The sequence below is a fragment of the Mustela lutreola genome, chromosome 10 (genome assembly GCF_030435805.1).
Source record: "Mustela lutreola isolate mMusLut2 chromosome 10, mMusLut2.pri, whole genome shotgun sequence".
Lineage (NCBI taxonomy): Eukaryota > Metazoa > Chordata > Mammalia > Carnivora > Mustelidae > Mustela > Mustela lutreola.
The window spans coordinates 15,856,381-15,869,485 of NC_081299.1; the positions used below are offsets into that span (position 1 = coordinate 15,856,381).

The 13,105-nt window shown below is 52.1% G+C and overlaps 1 pseudogene; it reads right to left on the bottom strand.

Annotated features, from left to right (window-relative positions):
• Positions 1-12,661: 12,661 nt before the first annotated feature.
• On the bottom strand, positions 12,662-12,738 carry LOC131810597 (U4 spliceosomal RNA; annotated as a pseudogene).
• Between the last annotated feature and the right edge of the window lie 367 nt (positions 12,739-13,105).

Here is a 13,105-nt window from a genome sequence, read left to right on the forward strand (position 1 = left end):
AGCGGCCGCCCTGGCCCGCGGGACTGGGCTTCTCCGGGGGCCTCCCCGGCCGGGCGCCCGGGAGGACTCAGGGCCGGAGCCCGCTCCAGGCACGCCTGGCTGCGCGCCGCCTAGCGCGGCCGGGCTAGAGGCGCGGCCACCCAGCTGCCGGGTCCCAGCCCGGGCCTTGGGGACAGGCGGGCACAGCTCCCCCAGCCCGCCGCTTCGGGCACTGCAGCACCGCTCTTGCTGCCCCGCCTCGCCCCCCGCCGGCGCCTCGAAGCCTGACCCCCGCCCGGCCGAGGCGGACCCACCCGAGCGCGGCTGCGGCTCGCGCGCACCCAGCCGCTAGCGCTCCGGGCGCCCGGGGCTGCGCACCCGGGAGTCCCGGGCCACCCGGTCGCCCCCCGCCAGGCCCCTCCCTGCCTCCCGGCCGGCTCGTCTTCTGGCCCAGCCTTTCCTTGGCGCTCACCTCCCTCCAGCCTTCCGGGAGCTGGACCCGACCTCCCGAGCTTTGGTCAGCTTGGGACAGTGGCCGGAGCCTGCGGGCATCCGAAACCTCGTTTCTGGCTAGCCTCAGGCTCTGGGTGCGCTCTAAGCCGCAAGGTCTTGACCAAGCCCCTTACATCTCTGGGCCTCTGTTTTCTCATCCAGGAAATGGACGTAAGAGCGGGAGATTGCAAGGATAGAAGGAGCTTAGGGAAGGTCTCTTTTTGGCACCCTCACCAAATCTTGCTTTGCGTGTTGGTTTTATGTGCGCTTGTTCTGTTTATCCTCCCATATCTGGCAGATTCGGAGAGAGCTCAGTGCCTGGCACAGCAGGTGTGACTGCCGTGTTTGTGCGATGAATGAATGAAGTGCCACGGGGCTGTGACGGTACCTCCCTAGGGCAGAGTGCTCAGTTCCACATCATGGTGCCTGGTAAGCCTTATTTGCCCATTCCCAGCTCATGGTCTCTCTGGGTCCCGGATTTGACTCTGTGTCTCTCAGTTACTCAGAGCGCGAAGGACTTCTTGTCTGAATGGGAAAACCAAGGCCCAGGCAGGGGCAGGGAAGGGCCCCACCTCCCTAGGGGTTGGGAACAGACCAGGCCTCCGCCCTCACCTCTCACCCTGTGCTCTTCCCTGTTTAGGAACATGAGGCTTGCTCCCATGTGGATGGTCCCGGTTGGGTGCTGGGACGATGCCCTTCCCTCTGTGGAGTCTCTGGGGGCTCAGCACAGAAGAAGGGCTCAGTAAACATTTGGTGTTGAGAGTAGGCAGAAGGTGGCGGGGATATACGGGGCTGAACAAGAGTACAGATGGAGGCTCGCGTACCATATGTCTAAATATTTGCAATTTATAAATCAAGCTAACAAAATGTGAAATAAAATATGTTCTAGTCTCCTACCTTGACAAGTACACTTTCACAGCAACCAGGAAGGCCAGCTTTGAATGTAGAATTCTCAGACTATTGGACCCTGCGCAGAGCCTGGTGGTGCAGGAAGAGGAGACCCCTTCTTTCCCACATCTGCCTTGGGCCTGCCCTGCACATGTGAGCCTCTTAGCCAGTATGTGCAAGCCCATCCGCACCTCCTCTTCCCTTGGAGAGCTGTGCCTTGGCCACCCCTCAGGCCCAGAACTGGGCATGCCTGTGGGAGGGATCTGCAGAAGAGACCCAGCCATGTGGGCTTAGGGAATCTGTCTGGGCAGGGAATCCCCGGGGCCTGGGGACCTAGAGAGTGATCTAGAGAAGGGGGGGGGTCATGAGCTCCACATGGACACAACCTTTTCGCTTTGTGTTCTCCTCTCTCTGTGATGAGAGCTTGGCTGGAGAACTAGAGCTCAGCACCCCCAGGGATTAAATTTATTTATTTATTTATTTGACACACAGAGAGAGAACAAGTAGGCAGAGAGGCAGGCAGGGGGTGGCAGAGAGCCCGATGTGGGGCTCGATCCCATGACCCTGAGATCATGACCTGAGCTGAAGGCAGAGGCTTAACCCACTGAGCCAACCAGGCACCCCAAGAAATTTTTTTTTAAAAGATTTATTTATTTATTTTTTGGAAGAGAGAGAGCACAAGCGGGAGGAGCAGAGGGGGAGGGAGAGAGAATCCTAAGCAGACTCCGTGCTGAGCCCAGAGCCCAACATGGAGCTGGATCTCACGACCTTGAGATCACCACCTGAGCTGAAACCAGAAGTCGGATGCTTAACCTACTGCATCATCCAGGCGTCCCCCAAGCCAGGACATTTTTTTTTAAAAGATTTTATTTATTTATTTGACAGAGAGCACAAGTAGGCAGAGAGGCAGGCAGAGAGGGAGAGAGAGAAGCAGTCTCTGCACTGAGCAGAGAGCCCGATGCGGGGCTCGATCCCAGGACCCTGGGATCATGACCCGGGCTGAAGGCAGAGGCTTTAACCCACTGAGCCACCCAGGCGCCCCAAGCCAGGACATTTTTGAGAGCGCTTGGGACTCTAACTAGAAGATTTGCTCATTGTCAGGTATAAAGCAGGACAGTGTCCAGCAAACTCAGATGCCTTGTTCTGCTAAAAGATTCATACCCCAGGCATTGTTCAAAGAGCTTTACGTGGTGTCACTAGCTCAATCCTCAACTGCGAATCTAGGAAGTAGGTACTGTTATATTCCCATTTTACAGTTGAGGAAAGGAAGGTTAGAGAAGTAAAACATCTGCCCAAGGAAAGGGGTGGGCCCAGGACTTCAGAGCCATGTCGTATGCCTGGACTCAGGGCTCTGGGCTCGAACCTCTGTCCCACAGCATGTGCTGCCGACCTTGGAGGGAGCTGCTGGGCCTCCTGTGTCTGTATCTGTTAGGTGGGGACAACGTTACCTGACTCACTTGTCCTGGGGCTGCTGGGAGACACACACGGAGTTGTAAGAGTCCTATGAGCTAGGAAGAGCAGAGCAGGGGAGGGAGGGGAACTGAGGCCCAGGGCCAGGAAGGTCCGCCCTGATTGCGATAAGGGAGAGGCAGAGTCCTCTGGTCTGAGTCAGTGGAAAGTCTTAATGGGAAAGCATCTTTGAGGAAACGCTCCTCAAACTTTCAAGAACAGTCCAATTGTGACGATTTACATACAGATTCATGAGAAAGTTCATTCATTAATAGCTCTTTCTTACACAATCACACACGATGTTAAGAGTGAACGTGTGTCTAGTGCTTCTGATGCCCCGGCCACCCAAACAGAGGCTTTGCTTGAATATTACCGCCTTTAATTCTGGCCACAGCCTTGGAAGTAGAAATTGTTAATCCCATTTATAGGCAGTGAAACCGGGGTGGCGGGCGGGGGGGCGGGGGCTGCCCTAAGGTGCTTTAAGATGCATCAACAATCCTAGGACATAGGCGCTCTCTTGTTACGTATGGAGAAACTGAGGCACGGCGGGATCATATGGGTTGCCTACAGCCATGCAGTTAGGAACTGGCACAGCGAGCGTGTGGACACAGGTGGTCTGGGTGCTGAATTACCCGCTACCCTGTTCTTCCACATGTAAGGACTGATGTCTGGGTCCGGAAGGGGAAGGTCATAAAATTTCTCTACATTCCTCCTGGAAGTTGCCATCAGTTCTCAAGGGTTGAGATGGGGCCCCTGCTCTGTATCTCCTCTCTGTGCCCAGTGCCTTGAATGCCTTATATGAACTGGAATTTGAATATCTTCTGGTTGTTTTTTCTTTGATTGAAGAAAATAAGCCTTTGATTCTCTAAGTGTCCCATTTTGTGGAGTGAGTTATCCTTCCTTACTAGAAAGTTCACCAAGGAAGGGAAACCTGGCCAAGTTTCTAATCAGAAAGAATCACATACAGCATGTCTTAATTATCGCCAGTCCTTGGTGAATGGGTCCAAAGCCATGTGGTTGGCTGTTCTCCAGCCAATCTTAGGAGAACCCAGTAACAGCGTGTTTGGTCAGTGGGGGTCTGGGATTTCCAGTCCAGCTTCCCAGATTTTTAGGTGAAGAAACTGAGGACTTAGGCTTGGGATCTAGAACCTTCTTAAGCCTATACATGCATTGTTCAGGGAGATAAAAAGCCATGGGCTCCTCTCCTGCCTCCATGGCCTGCCCCATCTCAGGCTTGGCTGAATGGATCTGCACAGCCGTCCTCTCTGAGCCGTCCACCTGGTGCCCTGACCAAGAAGGGGCAGGAAACTCGATCATTCTCAGCCAGCCACGCACATCTGTGTGGCTGGGCAGCTCCCAGCTCTTCTCTGGGGCTGTCGTTTGCTTCCTGAATTCCTTTCTAGGAATTTAGAGAGCCGGTAAAGGGGAATGTCAGGTCCTCGGGAAGCCTGTCTATGTTTCCAGTGCTGCTAGATCTCTTCCTCAAGCTGACTCTCGGTTGCTTCATCCGTGCCATGGCACTCATAAGAGAGACCGCCAGGACTCGACAGGATGATCTGTGTGAAGACTTCTAAGCATGAGGCTCTGCGCCCCTGAATGTTGAGTAAACCTCTTCATCTGCTTCTATAGTTTGCGCCGGAAGTGACACTCCAGTGGTCTGTTTTACTTGGTCCACCCAATATTTTTAAAATATTTATAATTTGTTGACAACATTTCAAGATTGGATAAGTTCACAGATTGAAATCCCCAGCTTTTCTTTAAAAAAAAAAAAATGGAAGAACTAGCAACAGGGTACCCACATTCACTGGGGAAGAAAGGTAACCTCTGTGCACCTCGAGTCATTCATTCATTCATGTCCCTACAATCCCCTAACACGGAGCCAGTGGTTTCTGAGCGCCCTGCTGTGGGTCAGGAGCTGTGCCCGCATAGTGCACTGAATCCTCACCCTAAGTTCTTAACGCCCTTATTTGGCCAACATGGCGTAGAGGCTCAGAGAGTTGGGATCAGTTGCTGAGGTCTCAGAGTTAGCAGATGGTAAAGCCAGGACTCCCCCATAAGACCTTTGCCACTTTCCTTTATATGGGCTCTTTTCCTACCACAGCCTAGCTTTGGTGGAGGAAACCCTAGTTATGACCTGTTGATGGACTGATGGAAGAATTCAGCATGTGATATCAATGCCCATGGTTCCCATCCTTTACCTTCAGACCCCCTGGGGCTGTGGAGTTAAGGTAGGTGTCCCGGAATTAATGGGCACACCTAGAATTCTTGGAAAAAAACTTTCCCGCCCACAGATAAGATGACTGTAGCTTAACATTTTGAAATGAACATTATGAAAATGTTTAGAGATACCTGGGTGGCTCAGTTGGTTAAGGATCTGAGTCTTGGTTTCAGCTCAGGTCATGATTTCAGGGTTGTGGATTCGAGCCCCACATCAGGCTACGTGCTCAGCGGGGAGTCTTCTTGGGCTTCTCTCTCTCCTTCTCTCTGCCCTTCCCTGCTCTCTCTCTTCCTCTCAAATAACTAAATATACTTAAAAAAAAGAAGAACAGGTTTATACATCTGCAATGGAAGACAGTAATAGTACAGTAAAACTCCATGCTGAATCACCCAGATTCAGCAATGACTAGAATTTGGTCCCACTGGCTTCATCTACTCTTTTTTTTTGTTTCTCTTTTACTTTTCTTTTCTTTCCTTTTTTTTTTTTAAGGTAAAATTAATTAATTTATTTATTTGAGAGAGAGCACATGAGCAGGAGGGGTGGGGAGGGGCAGAGGAAGAGGGAGAAGCAGACTCCCTCCTGAGCACGGAGATGGACAGGGGGCTCCATCCCATGCCCCCGAGACCATGACCTGAGCCGAAGGCAGATGCTTAATGGGCTGAGCCCCCCAGGTGCCCCTGTTTCTCTTTTTCTTCACTGAATTATTTCTAAATGCACTCCAGATATCTTGTCGTGTCATCGGAATACGTCAGAGGTCAGAGCTGGTCTCTAAAACCCGTGGGAGGGTGGAGTCAGCTGGTTGGGGCTGCTCAGAGCTGATGTTGAGTACCTCTTCTCCATTCTGCCTTCAGCCATGTGGCATTGGCAGCTGCAAATCTGCCACTTGGGAATGTTTATAACACGGAAATCAGCAAACACTACACGACAGGGTTCCCCTACAACTCTCCACCCCAGAACCGGGGGCTGAACATTTATTAGTGTGCCACTGCCCGAAACTCATGGACATTTTTCTTATATAACCACGGTGCGATGATGTCATTACTGAAATGACCGTTTACATTCCAATCAAATGTCCACGAGAGTCTCAAAGATGTCTGTTTCTGGATGGTTTGTCTGATCAGGACTCAGACACGATCCACCCCTGACGTTTGGGTGTTTATGTCCCTTAATTTGTTTCAATCTAGAGCACGCCCTTTATCCCCCACCTGGGGCTTTTGTATGCCCTTGACGGTTGCGGTTGCGGAGATCAGGTTGGCCGATCCGTTCCGCAGGTTGTGTATCCTTTGGCAGCTGTCCTCCTCTTTCCCCTTATCGCCTGTCTTATTTTTTTCTTTAAGATTTTTTTTTTTTTGATTATTTATTTGAGACAGAGAGAGCATGAGAGGAGAGAGGTCAAAGGGAGAAGCAGACTCCCTGCCGAGCAGGAAGCCCGATGTGGGACTCGATCCCAGGACTCCAGGAACATGACCTGAGCCGAAGGTCGTTGCTTAGCCACCTAAGCCACCCCCAACTAAGCTTAACCAACTAAAAGTCTGAATCGATTCAGCTCAACTCGGTTGTTTGGTTGGTTTTTTGGACAGGGTCCAGAAGGCTTCATCGATGGCTCTGGGTTGAGCGTTTGCCTTTTCAATGCTTGCAGATGATTTGTGACGAATGAAATGCAAAGCCATTGGGAAGCGTTTTTGAATTTATGATGGCCTTGTGTTACTTCGCCATCCACGTATACCACGAGTTCAGCCACGGTGAAATCTTTTGCTAGAAGGAGGGCCGTGAGAGTCAGGAAAGCTGGCCTCTCTGATTGGGCTTCACCAGCCTGCGCAAGTCTTTCTACATTCAGGTCTCAGGGATGAAGACCTGCCTTTGGGAGTTCATTCCATCGTGCTGTCCCCTGGATGGTCCAATACCCTACCCTACCTCGAGTCTAACTGCAATCTTTCTTGCTTTTCCTGAAGCCCATTTTCTCTGCCTGGATCCTTGGCATTTCCTTTTTTTTTTTTTTTTTTTTTTAATTTTTAAAGATTTTATTTATTTGCCAGAGAGAGAGAGAGAGAGAGGGAGAGAGAGAGAATGTGTGTGTGAGCGAGTGCACAAGCAGGGGGAGAGGCAGGCGGGGGGGGGGGAGGAGGCTCCCCGCTGAGCAGGGAGCACAGTGTGGGACTTGATCCTAGGACTCTGGGATCTGAGCTGAAGGCAGACGCTTAACCGAGCCACCCAGGCATCCTGACCTTGACATTTCTTAAACTCCCCTCTCTCAAGTCTCTTCTACCATGGGGAGAAAAACAAACCGAAATGTCCTGTGGTTCTAGGTTCTGGATCCTGTCCTTGATGTGGCAATCATTTCACCCTGAAGTGGTTTGAATCTCACTCTGTCCCCAGCCCCAAGAGACACTGTACATACCTTCTCCACCCTTGAAGGATGGGAGTCCTCAAAGACCAAGGCACAGGACATTTGTCCTGGGAGCCCCCTGTGTACCCTTGCTTGCAGGTCTGGGGTCTTGTCTATGGACCAGCATCAAATTATGGCTTTGGTTCCCGAAAGTTCCTGTCCTTGCCCATCCTTCCCACTCTTGCTGTCTGGACTGAATCCCGGAAGCTGGTTCCTCTTCACCTTCCTCCTCTTGCCTGTTCCTGATCTCACCCACTGACTCGGCTGGGGGCTTGCTTCTTCCTCCCAGAAACAGGGAGCTGTGGTGAAAAACACTTGTTGTGGCTGAGCATTCTGCTTGAATCTTGAAGATGGCCTGAGCTAGAAGTGACACCCTTTTTTTGGGAAGCAGAGTGGTGTCTGGGGAACATAGAAGCTTCCTTAGGACTATGCCTCATTCCAGAAATTTGAGTCTGAGCCTGTGTTTAAGTTGCCATCAGGACTCAACGTAGGAAATGAGCTCTTCAGGGTGGGAAGGCCCTGTCAGACCTTGCACCTGTAGTGGGGGTGGGCAGCGTGAACTTGACTTTTCCTCCAAGGTAATTCACATTACCTATAAGGTCTCAGACACCTGTACTCCTGCAGTCTCAGAGAAAAAGCCTGACCCGTAAGGAAATACTCAAGGGAACTTAGAAGAGGCATGCTCTCAAGTTCATGGAAACAAGGAACGTGATGGACAACTAAGGATTACTGCATATGGCACCTGATTGCTCTTGAATGTTTATCTTCTTGACTTGTGTTTATTAGAACCTTTAAAAAAATGGGCTGTTAAGCTGTTTTAATAGAGGACTTAGTTTTCTTAAATATTCTGAGTTAGAACTAGTGACGTTAATTTGTCATACTTGTAGCTGAAATCCAAAGAGGATGGGGAGAAAATACTACGGGCAGCTCCCAGTGCTGTTTTCCATCAATGGCAACCTGCCCTCATGTTAGAGAGGCACAAGCAAAGACCCTGGGGTCAGCTGGCCTTGGCAAATCATCTTTGGCAAATCATCTCTTCTGTTCCTCTGTCTCCCCTCCCTCTCCCTTCTGGGCTTTGTACATGCTGTTTCCCCTGCTGGAAATGATCCTCAACCAGTCCTTTCCTGAGCAAATACGCTCAGGTCTTAGCTACCATGTCATGTCCAAGAAGACTTCCTTGGGCTTCTGGTTATACAGTCTCTGTCAGCTCTCCAGACTTTTCCTTTGAAGTACTACCAACCTAATAAAAAAAATGATTATTAAATTGTTATTTGTAAAATTATCTATGTGGTGTGTCTCTTCCAGTGGTTTCTGATCTTCAAGACGGTAGGGATCATGCCTGTTTTCATTGCTGTGTTCCTGGTGCTGCTGTGTGTCTGGCACAGAGTGTTGGATAAAGAAATGAGGTGCAGTTCTTTAAGCCTCAGTTTCTTTATCTAAAGAATGGCCCTATGACTCTTTCTTTCAAATGGAAGTAGATAACCAGACAAATATTGATTTCTTTCCTATCCTTACTCCTTGCAAAAGGAAAAAAAGCAATGCAGAAGAAATAAATGGCCTTTTGAATTGTTAGCCTGAAAACCCGTAACTTAAGAGAGCACACACGAAGCTGGAATTGCAATTGTGGCGCGGTGGGGATGTCCCTGGTTTCTGCCACAGGAGGATGGACTAACTGACTCCCTTAGATCCTGGGGTGGAGGAGCCCTTTCCCCTGGGGATGAGGGAGCTGATTTGTCTGTGTGGACGGCCCAGGGTAGGCCGAGTATTCCACAGAGAGTTGGGGGGCTCCATTCCACCCTGAGAGTGGCTTCTAAGCTTCCCTTGGCCTCTGAGGTGGAGATAAAGGGTGACCCAGGGTCCCTGCCCCCTGTGTGGCTTAGGGATGCCTTCCTGCAAGTCCAAGGGGTTAGTGAGGTTAGCCCAGCAAATGGCTAGAGGAGAAGTAGTTCAGGCCAAGGGAGTAGCACATGCGTGGGCCTGGAGGTGGGAGGGCATGGTGTGTGGGAGAATGAAGGTTCAGAGGAGGGGCAGGCAGAGAGGGGCATGGTGGAGGCCGTATTGTGGATGCTCCTAGGACTGAGGGGATTTTGTCACAATGGAGCTGGAAGAGAACAGCAGGGGCCAGGGCAGCTCATGGGACACTGCATGCATGTGTGTATGTGGATACATGCACACATACCTGTACGCGTGTGTATGTATGTGCACCTGTGCATATATGTGCATTGTGTGCACGTGTATGTGTTAGTGCATGCACATGTATACACGACTACAAGTGTATGTGTGTATGTCTGTACATGTAAATGTGTGCATGTATACAAATGTGCACACATATGTGCACGTGCATATATATATGTGTATACGTGCACATGCATGTACGTGTGCATGTGCGTACGCACACATGCACATGCATTTGTACCGGTTTGTGTGTACGCATGTGCATGTGTGCACGTATGTGCGTGTGTACACGTGCATATATGTGTATATATATTTGCGTGCCTGTGTGCATGAGTATATGTATTGCACGTATGTGTGCTTGTGTGTATGTACGTGCCTGTTGGGGGGGCAGCACCCTCAGCCTCTGGCCAGGAACCGCACACACAGATGCCCAGCAGGCATCCCCACAGATGCAGACGTCCCAGCCCTGGAGTGTCAGAAACCCGCCAGGGCCGGAGCAGCTGCTTCTAAATCAAGGCCAAGGGCAGCCGAGGGGCCGGGTTGGGTTTGGTGGCTTTGCCTCCAGGGCTGATGGAGGCTGGGGCCGAAGAGGGGCTCTCCATTAGGGATTCTGGGCCAGAGTGAGCCTGGCCGGTTTGGGGAAGTTTATTTTGGAAACTGGGATGATGCAAAATTAAGTGGGGAGGAAAAAATAGATGAGGCGGCGGTGAGGGTCTGTCTGTGGCTGGCGGGGCTGGAAGCGCCCAGCTAGGAGAGCACTGTTGGGTAAACAGATGGGGGTGGCAGCTTTTCTGCACGCCCGCTATAAATATCCCACAGTTTGGCTGCCCCTGCTGGGGTTTCCTGGCATCGTGGGTGTGGAGATCAAGGTGCAGACGCAGGGCACTTCCGGGGGCAGCGGAGGGCAGCCGGGCGCTGCTCAGATCCCAGTTCCTGGGGGCGGTGTGGGCGCCGAGGTCTGAGGCTGAGGCCCTGGGCGGGGGCGGGAGGTATTCTTTCACAGCCCACAGGCCGTGGAGCCCGGGCAAGCTCCCTTCTCTCTGATGACAACAGAAGGCAGGGGAAGTGTCCCTCCTGGCGCCTCGGTGGGCAAGCTGGAGACACGGAGGCAATGCTCTGTCCATGGTCAATCCTCTTAGGTTCTGGGTGGCCTGGGTAAGTTCTCTCATCTCCTGGAGTCTCCATCTCTTCATCGAGTATATGGGGGCGGGGGGCATCTGGGAGGCTGGAGTGGAGGCGCAGGCGTGGCAGTGGGCAGCAGTGGGACCAATATCAGAGCTGACTGTGAGCAGGCTCCCGGGGGACCTCCGTCATCTCTGCAATACTGCGCTCTTCCTAATACCGATGTGGGCGGTGGTTCCAGCCACGCCCACTGGAGGCCTGTGATGATCCAGGGACTTGGCAAACTAGGTTATCTAAGCTCCTTTGTGATCTCAGGGTATTTTCCCAGCCACGCCATCCTATATGTAAAGAACCCGAGGCTCAGAGAGAAGGGACTGCCCACAAGATCCTTCATTCGGCCAGTAAGTATCCAGTGCCGATCAGCCATGAGCTGGGAATTGGGTGGGTCGCTGTGTCCATAGAGCTCACAGCCCGGTGGGGGGGATGGGCTGACTATCAGGGAAGGAGGGACACACGGACAGGCATCTAGCATCACGCATAGCCTGGGATGTTCTGCTCTCCTGCATCTGTATGGCTGTGTTGGGGCTCCTCCTAGGACTAAGGTGTTTTTGTCCTCCTGTCACGCCCCAGCACCGGCCCAGGAGCTGGCAGGTGCCTGCTGAAATGAATCGAAAACACATCAATTCAGTTCATCAAAATAGTGTCTGAACAAGACTCCGTGTGAGGCTTGTGCCAGCCTCAGCGGGCCCACGAGGGCTGACTGGGCTTCGTGGGGAGAAGAGACCGAAAGCCTCTGCTTGTGCATGTCTGTATGACAAGTTACGATGGAACAAGTATTCTCATGCCTTCCCAGAGCCCAGCAAATGAGGCAGGGCAACCACCATCCCCATTTCACAGATTAGGAAACTGAAGTTCAATGAAGTTCAGTGACTTGCCCAAGGACACTCCGCTGGGACGTGGTAGGGCAGGGCCTGGAACACAGGACTTCAAATCTAGGGTTCTCCCTGCAGATGGGGAGGGGCTTTCGGTCTGTGGGAAACACCCGGAGGGCTCCAAACTCCCTGGGGGGTGCTGTATTAGCCTGGCAAGCTCAGCAGGGGTGGTTTGGCCCAGGGAAAGGCAGGCATTTTACTCTGGCCTCTCATGCCCCACTACGAGGACGTCCGCCTACAGCTTGAGGACAGAAGAGCAGGAAGGGACAGACGCTGGACAGAGTTTCTGGAGACCCAGCTCTGCCCGTTACAAACTGGGCGCTGGAAATCTCTGAGCCTCAGTTTCTCTCTGTGAATGCAGGGGTTGAACTTAATCGCTAGAGAACATTTTAGCTTGGACGCCCCATACTTCTCCTCCAGGGTGCTCTGTGGTCTGTCTTTGGGCCCAGGAGGGCACAGTTGGGAGCAAGTCTGTGTCTGAGGCAGGACCAGGCAAGATGTATGCTCCGGCCTCCCTGGGGCACCTGGGCTCATGGTGAACCTGAAGTGTGAGCAGGGCCGGGGAGCCGAGGAGCGAACATGTCCCCTCCGGCCTCTGGAATCCCCGGATTGAGGAGATGGGCCAGGGCCTTTCCTCGGTTTCCCTTCCGCACTCAGTCCCCATCCCACTGTCTCTGGGACAGTGCTCCACAAATGTCCAGGTTCTCCTCCTGCGGGATCCATGGTGGGAACTCACTGCCCGCTCCCCTGAAGCTGGGGCGGCCACCTGACTGGCTTTGGCCAACGAAATGTGACAGCCACCAGCGACGGGCAGGATGGTGTTGACTTGGGTCCTGAGTAAGGACAACGTAGATCAGGGTCCCCCCCAGCCCACAAGCATGTGGTATGACCAAGAATGAAACCTTTGCTGAGGCTTTTGAATTGTTTATTTCCATGCCGTCACCCTGTACATCCTGACTAGAGTGGGGTGCACAGATGGGACAGCAGCCTTGGGATTAACTGGTTGGACTATTCTTCCTCCTTTTATTTTTTTCAATTAGCAATAATCGCGCCTCGGATAAACCTCATTGGCTACGATACTGCCACTGCGCAAAGCTCCTCCTTTTATTTTTTTGCACATTTATTCATCCATCCACCCATATAGACATCTGTGTATCCATCTACCATCATTCTGTCTGTCCATCTACCCATCCACCCATCCGTCTATCCATTCCTATGTTCAACTATCCATAATTCATCTATCTATCCATCTGTCCATCTATCCATCTGTCCGTCAATCCACCTAAGGATTCAGACCCAGTTCAGTCTGACCCTGAAGACCAAACTTCTCTGTTGTGCAAAGATGCTTCTTTGGAAAAGACACATCCTTCTCTCTGCCTGCCCAAATTGCCTCTTTCTGCAGGGCCTGCTCGACCCTCCCTCCTCCCAGATGCCCTCCCTGACCCTCTCCCGGCCCCAGTCAGG